Raw genomic sequence first — 9,895 nt, 5'->3', positions numbered from 1 at the left:
TTTTGGAAGAGGAAATGGCAACCCACACCAGTATTCTTGCCTAGAAAATCCCACGGTGGCTGGCGGGCCACCGTCCATGGGGTTGCACAGAGTCGGCCACAACTGAGCACATCAGCACAGGGTGGTTTCATGATACTTAAATGAAACCACTGAAATACACCTTCCTGGTTGTTAAATGCCTGTTGTCCTCAGCATCCTCAGCTCCTCCATCCCTCCCCAGGAATCACAGGATTCCCAGGACCCAGTATCTAAAGGATTAACACCTATACTAACAAAAGGTCCGTACAGTCAAAGCTATGGTTTTTCCAGTAGTCATGTATGGGTGTGCGTGTTGGACCATAGGGAAGGCTGAGCGCTGAAGAACTGGTGCTTCTGAATTGTGGTACTCGAAAGATTCTTTAGAGTCCCTTGGACTGCAAGGAGATCAAACCAGTCAATCTGAAAGGATCAACCTTGAATATTCACTGTAAAGACTGATGCTGAAGCTAAAGCTCCAAAACTGTGGCCACCTGATGCAAAGAGTTGACTCATTGGAAAAGACCCAGCTGCTTGGAAAGATTAAAGGCAAAAGGAAAAGAGGGTGGCAGAGCATCAGATGGTTAGATAGCATCACTGTCTTAGTGAACATGAATTTGAGCAAACTCAAGGAGATAGTGAAGGACAGGTCACAAAGAGTTGGACTCAACTTGGCGACTGAACACCACCACCTAGACAGGCTCAGACCACCGTCCATCCTAAATGGTCAGTGCCCCACCACTGATGGCAGACCAGTCTGTCAACATGACATTGAAACCACATGATGGGAGATCATGAAACTGTATTAGTAAATAAGAGCTGCAAAATGGAAATGAAGAATATAGTGCCTATTACAATTCATTTATAATAAATAAAAAAATATTTTTAAGGAAATTCTCACTTTTTTTTAAAGTCTCTCAGTCATTACTTTTCCCACTGGAGGAGTCTTAGGGCCTAGAAAAGAAAACAACAGTCTCAAAGGCCCTTACTGAATTATCTAACTTCGGAGAAAACAAAACAGAACTTTAGGTCCCGCCCTGACGCTCCAGGCTGGTTGCATCTATCTGGGACTTATGACCCCCTGTGCAGAAACCTTCCACCCCCTACAGCTGCCCAGAAGACTTATCGTTCCCTGCCCAACTGCAAATGCCATCTCAACTAAAGATGAGACAAAACATCCCGCCTGATTAGCTTGAGATGAAACATCCCTTATCGCTTCCACAAACCTCCCTATAAATATGGAGCCTCCCTGATCCCTTGGTGCTCAGCCTGGTCATTAGGCAGAATGTTGCCCCTCCTTGCCTGAATAAAGGTAACGTACTTCTGTTGAGGTCATCTTTCCTTTTCTGCCTCAGCCCGAACTTATACCTTACACCCACTATGGTATTGTTGACTCTAAGCTTTAGAGTTGGAAAGACAGGGCATTATATCTAAAATGTGTTGTGGTTGAGTAAAATCTCTGAGCACCTATTGACCTTAAGTCACCCTGAGCCACTTACATGGGGCTGAGCAGGCACCCAGGACAATGACCTGCCTACAACTCCCCAGTCAGAACTCACAGATCAGCAACCAATCCTGTCACACTGCGTCCTGTTTAGAAAGATTCATACTTTTAAAAAATTAATTTACTTTAATTGGAAGCTAATTACTTTACAATATTCTGGTGGTTTTTGCCATACATTGACATGAATCAGCCACGGGTGTACATGTGTGCCCCATCCCAAACCCCCTTCCCACCTTCCTCCCCATCTGATTTCTCTGGGTTGTACCAGTGCACCAGCTTTGAATGCCCTGTTTCATGCTTCAAAGCTGGACTGGCGATCTATTTCACATATGGTAATATACATGTTTCAATGCTATTCTCTCAAATCATCCCAACCTTGCCTTCTTCCACAGAGTCCAAAAGTCTATTCTTTATATCTGCGTCTCTTTTGCTGTCTCATGTATAGGGTCGTTGTTACCATCTTTCTAAATTCCATATATTTGCGTTAGTATACTGTATTGGTGTTTTTCTGACTTACTTCACTCTGTATAATAGGCTCCAGTTTCATCCACCTCATTAGAACTGATTCAAATGTATTCTTTTTAATGGCCAAGTAATACTCCATTGTGTATATGTACCACAGCTTTCTTTTCCATTCATCTGCTGATGGACATCTAGGTTGCTTCCATGTCCTGGCTATTATAAACAGTGCTGCGATGAACATTGGGGTATGCGTGTCTCTTTCAATTCTGGTTTCCTCAGTGTGTATGCCCAGCAGTGGGATTGCTGGGTCATATAGCAGTTCTATATCCATTTTTTAAAGGAATCTCCACACTGTTCTCCATAGTGGCTGTACTAGTTTGCATTCCCACCAACAGTGTAAGAGGGTTCCCTTTTCTCCACACCCTCTCCAGCATTTATTGCTTGTAGACTTTTGGATAGCAGCCATTCTGACTGGCGTGAAATGGCACCTCATTGTGGTTTTGATTTGCATTTCTCTGATAATGAGTGATGTTGAGCATCTTTTCGTGTGTTTGTTAGCCATGTGTACAACTTCTTTGGAGAAATGTCTGTTTAGTTCTTTGGCCCATTTTTTGATTGGGTCGTTTATTTTTCTGGTATTGAGCTACATGAGCTGCTTGTATATTTTTGAAATTAATTCTAATAAAAGTAAAAAGAAACAAATGGAACCTAATTAAACTTAAAAGCTTTTGCACAATGAAGGAAATGATAAGCAAGGTGAAAAGACGGCCTTCAGAATGGGAGAAAATAAAAGCAAATGAAGCAACTGACAAATAATTAATCTCAAAAATTATTCATACTTTTAAAAAGCTGTTACATTTCACTATTCCACACTCACATAGGAGAGACTTTTTTGGAGGATAGTTGTCTGGGAAATTTCCCTATATTTTTTTCCAGCCAAGAGCAAACTCTAGCCTGTTGTGCCTCTTGGATCCCTTAGCTATCAAACAAGCTCTGGACACTGCATAAGTCTGAGGACCACGCTGGTAAATTACAGCAAAACAGCAACAAAGACGTAGTTGCATCCAGGAAGAAAGAGATCTCCAAGGTGTGTTTCATTGTCTCTCCTTTTCTTTTTCTTCCTTCCTTCCTTCCTTTCTCCTTCTTCTCCCTCCTTCCCTCTCCCCTTTCCTCTCTCTTTCTCTCTTATCTACGATCTACAGTAGTCTTTCTATTTAGAAAGGTCAAGAGAAAACCAAAGAGGGGAGAAAGATAGAGAGGGAGGGGGAGAAAAAGAAAGAAAGAGGAAGGAAGGTCCAGCTTCTGCATGAAAGGCTGGTTAAATCACAGCCCAACAAGTCTTAACATAAAATTGAGACATGGCCTCTCTGCTTCAAGCTGAGGAACTCAAGGCCTTTTCCCGTACATTCCATTTAACAAAGGACCATTCCTCTTTCAATTCAGTATCTGCATTAAGATCCTCCTCACTGCCAGCTGCCGACAATATCTCTAAGAAATCACCTTCTCGGTAATACCTTGTTGAGTTTTTTTTCCCCCTAAAACTACACTTTGGAGATGAGATGGTAGACTTTAAGAGATATTACAAAATTAAGAATTGTGCCTGTTGCAGTTTCTTGGAACTAAAGCTGATCCTCATCAAATTATGCTAATTTACTGTACAATGTTTAATTAAATCTTACCCCAGGCAATCTACTTCCAGGGTTTATTTTTATAGCTTAGAACTTTCAAACACAGAAATGCCTTTCAATTTAAATTTTAAAAAAAGAAACTATTCACTGGGGAAACTATTCACTATTTCACTAGGAAAAGAATTGTACTTTACCTCCTAGGCTTACTCCCACCTTTAGTCTCTTTCTTTCTTGTTCCCATTCATTGTCTTTTTCTCTTTTCAGGAAAACAAAACGCTCCTTGGAAACCCCCTTCTTTACTCTGATTTCTCTCTGAAGTGGCATTTTCTTGAACAGGCCATTTTCCCTGGCAGATTGTGTTTGACTCAAAGTAATCATAAGCGACTGGAGACAAGATGAGATCTCTTCCATCAGAGGATGTCACCACTGACCTTGGAGGGTTTCAGTATCTCTAAACACTCAGGCTCACTGTGTGGGGAAGAACAGGCTGACCCGTACCAGCCGCCCCACCTTGTTCCCACAGACTGATGTCGGCGTGGAGGTGCTCTCTGCTCCACCCCAGCCCTGCATGCAGCCCCCAACTGACCCCTCCGTCAGCTGTGCTTCCTAAACCTTCCCTTCTAGAAACCCCTCCACTGCCAAGCCCACTGAGCTTCTGCTGCTAAATGTTCCCTCAAGAATGTTAGACAAGAACCAACAGATTTGACATTTCACTCGTCAGGCATATTTTGTTCTTCTGCACAAAACATTATATCTGAATGTTACAACATTAGCCCCAATTCTTGATTTTAATAGTCTGATGCTTTCAAATTGCTTTCCAGAGAAAGTACTTAAGTCTTTATAAGGGTCCATCCTTTCTTGGATTTGAGTTAAAACAGGAAGCACTGACCTCTAACATCTGAATGTCACACACAATTTAAAGTGGACATGGCATCATTGAGGTCCTGGCCTTTTCCTATCAAAAGTCTCTACACCAGGACAGTCTTTTACCTTCGCTGTGTGACCTCTGCCCTTTCCAATGTAAGTCCCAAGGAGGAGAAACAATCTCCCACATAAAAGACCCACTCCGCCTCCCTGGAGCACTTGTATAGGCAGCTTCCAAGGTGGTGTCAGTGATGTATGCCTCTTGGCCTTCCCATCCTGGGTACCCCCTCCTGCATGGTGCCAGGTTGGTCTCTATGGTCAGTCTGATACAGTCTGGTTAATTGCAGACTTCGGCTGTAAATTATGACATCATCTGTCGTGGATACTCTCTCCTGCTCTCTCCTCTGCACACCTGGCCTGGGAGAACTCCTTTGTGCCATGCAGCACACAGGTAGCCCACGGAGAAGCCCAGGTGGCAGGGAGTCTCAGCCAACACCTGGCCAACAACCACATGGACGAGTCTGAGAACAGATCCTCCCCCAGCTGAGCCTTCAGCTCCTGCTAACATTATGACTGCACTCTTATGAAAGATTAAACCAGATTCCTAACTCACAGAAACCATCAAATAAATTTTTGTTGTTTGATGCCACTAAGTTTCAGGGCAATTCATCACATAATAATTGGCAACTAACATAGCAGTGTTGACTATCCTATCCTTTCCTCTTCTGGTCTCTTCTCGTATCTCTTTCAAAGTATTATTATGAAAGAAATCACTCAGTTATTTTGAACAAAGGGAATCTCAATGCAGAGAGTTGGTTATATAGGTGACAGAAATGCTGAGAACTCAGAGACAACAGTGAGACAATCCAGAGGTTAAGAGCATCCAACAGTCACTACCACGCCCTGACCAGAATGGCAAAGGGAGGGGGTGGTGTTGCCAGAGCCCATGGGCCAGATCACTCTAGAGTGCAGTACTATTGAATAGGACCTTCTGAGATAAAGGAAATGACCTGTAAATTGCACCATCCAATATGGTAGCCACCAGAGACATGTGGCTATTTAGCCCTCGAAATGTGGGTAATGCAATTGAAAAACATTTTTTAAAATTTTATTTAAATTTAATGAATTTAAATGTATATAGCTGGATATACAGTAGTGGCCATCATGTTGCACAGTGATGCTCTAGAAGCTGAAATCACAGTAGGCCATTCCCTTGGGACATGGAGCTTTGAAGGACATGCAGATGCCGCCTAAGATGCTACCAGAGCTAGAAAAGGACCAGGAGGTGGTCCCTGACATCTCTCACCTTCACCATCACTCTCCCCTCTCCAATTTCCTGCCAGGGCTTCCTATTGGTGGGATCTAGCAAGCAGCAGATCTGAGGAGTCAGATTCCCTGTGGGACACAGGCAGAGCAGGAAAAGAGGTGCCAGCTTCAAGGGGGCATGTTTCTAGGAGGGAGGAACTCAAAACACTAATGAGCTCTAGACTCTAGGAATGTTGTACAGTACAACAGTCCTCTCCCTAAAAGGGACCTGAGCAAGTAATGTCTCTCTACCCTGATTTATGTGGTGCAAGAACTAGCATTTCACACAGTAAGCTGTAAACGGCTGTTATTAGTTTTGCATAAAAAAATTACCCCATATTTAGTGGCTTAAAAAACATATTTATACCTTCTTACAGTTTTCCTAGGACAAGAGTCCAGGGAGAACTTAGCTGGGTCCTTTGCTTGGGATCTCACATGCTGTAATCAAAGTGTTGTCCGGGGCTGCAGTCTCAAATGAAGGCTTGGTAGGGAGGAATCCACTTCCAGCTTTACTCAGGCGGATGGAAAAATCCATTTCTTCACAGCATTGTGGCTGGGGGACCCAGCTTGTTACTGGCAGCTATATGGAGGCTGTCCTCTAGTCCGAGAGGCCCCCCATGGTTCCCTCATATGTAACACTTCCCATAAGCAGGTCAGAGCATGGCTGTTGGCTTCTTCAGGGCCAGCAGGATATGCTCGTGCTCAGACTGCTACAAAGAAGCCTCATAAAACAAAATGCAATCTTGGGCACAGCACCCCATCTCCCCTGACATCTAGCACAACCTAATCAAGGACCTGTCATTTCATCACCTTTTCTAGGTCATGGGTTCCAACTGTCCCAAGGGGAAGGGGTTATACAAGGACATTAGTCATTGGAGGTTCACCTTGGGTAGGTCCTCCATGCTGTTGGAGAACAAAGTCTATGTCCTACTAATATTTGATGTTTATACTCTTAATAAACACCATTGCGATTAGCACACAAGAGTTGCATAATAAATTTCCTGGGTTAGAAAATCATATTTCCAAGGAATTATTTCTCGGGAATATGTTGACACCTGACATGCAGCAAGATAGGAAATGCACAGGAAATAAGCTACTCCTGGAGGTCCACCATCTGTTTGGCTAGAAGATAGTGAGATGTCGCAGCCTTAGGTGTGACAGCACAGGCTCACCCACCTACAAGAGTACGAATACCAGGATTTGCACAGTTCTAGAACATTGTCTAAGATAGAAGTCACACATGCGTCGCTGCGTCACAGGACAGGAAGCAGATGGAACATATTTGGCTCACATGTCGGTTTTTTTTTTTTTTTTTTTAATTAGTTGCTAACATTTTCAAATCAGGAAATTTCACACCTAAGTTCAGATTTTTTTTTTTTATTCTCCTTAAATTGTGTTAATCAGCAGGATATAACTTGCAGTCACTCTTTTTAAATGGGGCATGTACTTTCAGTCCATCTCAATCCTTACCCAGCTCTCTTTTCAGAAGCCATACGAGTTTGCAACCTCTGACCTAAGATAATGTCCCGGTAGGCATAACAAGTTCAACACTGGGATCCAACCAGGAAATGATAACACTAGTAATGGACTCTGTGAAGAACGAAGTCAGACTGGAGTTACAATAAGGAGACTGCACACCACAGTCTTTACAAAGAAACTCGGGATATGGATCAGAAAGAAGGTCAGTTCTGTGGAGGTCAGCTAACAAAGCACTCATGTGCTGTAGAATCCCATGAAGCTGGGCTGTAGCAGCGCAGTGAGAAACACACGGTATGCAAGGATGCCTGGTGAGCCCTGAGCCCCTCATTCTCAGGGCAGTGTACCTGGAAAAGGAGCCCAATGCGCCTCTCCCACCAGAATGCAGGGACTGAAAGCAAAGCTCCATCCTTCAAAGAGAACTGGCTCAGAAAGTAGAGAAGAGAAATAAACCTACAACTGGGAGTAAATTCCTTGAAAAGACAAGGAGAGAGGCTGGGGTTAATAGATTTCACTTAATTCTTCAATTATAAGAATCAAAAGTTGTTTTAAGAACTATTTGTCTGGTTTTCTTCAGAGTAAAGTTATTAAAGTCTTCTGTTTTCTTTAAAAATAATAAAATATCATCACAGAATCTGACATACTTAAAATCATGAATTTTAATAAGTCTAGAACAATTAACCAAAAGTTTCCATTCCAAAGGGTAAATTGCTGTTTTTATGAATTTTTTCAAAGATAAAAGAAGTTACTCTTCTCTGAAATTTTCTTTTCTTGCCATTTTCTCCTTCTACAACATTTCTTAGTCATCCACTACAAACAAGGGTACAGAAGGATCAACTTTCTCCTGAGAAATTTCTGAGTACTTAACTGTTACCCAATTCTAATGCTTTGTACAGTCTCTGGTTCCCACGGTGATTAGTTGAAAGTAAGTACCACCTGCTGACACCCACAGACTTGCCCACCATGCCAAGCAGCCACCCTTATTCTTGGTTCATAGAGGATCCACATAGTGAATCTGTTGTGCCCCCAGGATCAACCTTGGAAGTGGTGGTCATCGCTGGAAACTGGGAGAAGTGGCTGTAGTCAGGTATGTTTCATGGGAGGTGATGAGGAGCAGAGGACGGCCCTCCAAGGTCAATGCCACCCATTTCAAGGTTGGCTCCAGATTCCAAGAGTGGTGTAGCGACAGTGCTCAGGCATGCCCATCCTACAAAGAACAAAGTAAAACTTCCCCAAGATATATCTAGGGAATATTTCATGCAAAGATGGGCACAATAAAGGACAGAAATGGCGAGGACCTAACAGAAGCAGTAGCAATTAAGAGGAGGCGGCAAGAATATACAGAACTATACAAAAAAGGTCTTAATGGCCCAGATAACTACAATGGTGTGGTCACTCACCTAGAGCCAAACATCCTGAGTGTGAAGTCAGGTGAGTCTTAGGAAGCATCACTAGGAACAAAGCTAGTGGAGGTGATGGAATTTCAGTTGAGCTATTCCAAATCCTGAAAGATGATGCTGTTAAAGTGCTCCACTCAATATGCCAGCAGATTTGGAAAACTAAGCAATGGCTACAGGACTGAAAAAGGTCTGTTTTCATTCCAGTGCCAAAGAATGTTTACACTACCATACAACTTCACCCACTTCATATGCTAGCAAGGTAATACTCAAAACCCTTCAGGCTAGGCTTCAACAATATGTGAATCGAGAACTTCCAGATGTACAAGCTGGATTTCGAAAAGGCAGAGGAACCAGAGATCAAACTGCCAACATCTGTTGGATCACAGAAAAAGCAAGAGAATTCCAAAAAAACATATATTTCTGCTTCATTGACTATGCTAAAGCCTTTAACCGTGTAGATCACAACAAACTGTGGAAAATGTAAACAAATACCAGGCCACCTTACCTGCTGCTTGAGAAACCTGTATATGGGTCAAGAAGCAACAGTTAGAACCACACATGGAAAAACGGACTGGTTTGAATTGATAAAGGAGTACATCAAGGTTGTATATTGTCACCCTGCTTATTTAACTTATATGCAGAGTACATCATGTGAAATGTTGAGCTGAATGAATCACAAGCTGGAATCAAAGTTGCCAGGAGAAATATCAACAACCTCAGATATGTAGATGATACCTGGTCCCATCATTTCATGGCAGGTAGATGGGGAAAAATAGAAATAGTGACAGACTTTATTTTCTTGGGCTCCAAAATCACTGCAGATGGTGACTGTGGCCATGAAACTAAAAGACGCTTGCTTGCTCCTTGGAAGAAAAGCTATGACAAACCTAGACAGCATGTTAAAAAGCAGAGACATCACTGTCCCAACAAAGATCTGAATAGTCAAAGTTATAGTTTTTCCTGTAGTCATGTATGGATGTGAGAGCTAGACCACAAAGAAGGCTGAATGCCAAAGAACTGATGCTTTTCAACTGTAGTGTTGAAGACAATTGAGAGTCCCCTGGACTGCAAGGAGATCAAACCAGTCAATCCTAATGGAAATCAATCCTGAATATTTATTGGAAGGACTGATGCTGAAGCTGAAGCTCAAAATTTGGCCACCAGATGTGAAGAGCTGACTCACTGGAAAAGGCCCTGATGTTGGGAAAGACTGAAGGCAGGAGAAAGGCACAACAGAGGAT

Source organism: Bison bison, unplaced genomic scaffold (genome assembly GCF_000754665.1).
Source record: "Bison bison bison isolate TAMUID 2011002044 unplaced genomic scaffold, Bison_UMD1.0 scf7180017864171, whole genome shotgun sequence".
NCBI lineage: Eukaryota > Metazoa > Chordata > Mammalia > Artiodactyla > Bovidae > Bison > Bison bison.
The sequence above is the reverse complement of the archived record's forward strand: the minus strand, read 5'-3'. Positions refer to the sequence as shown.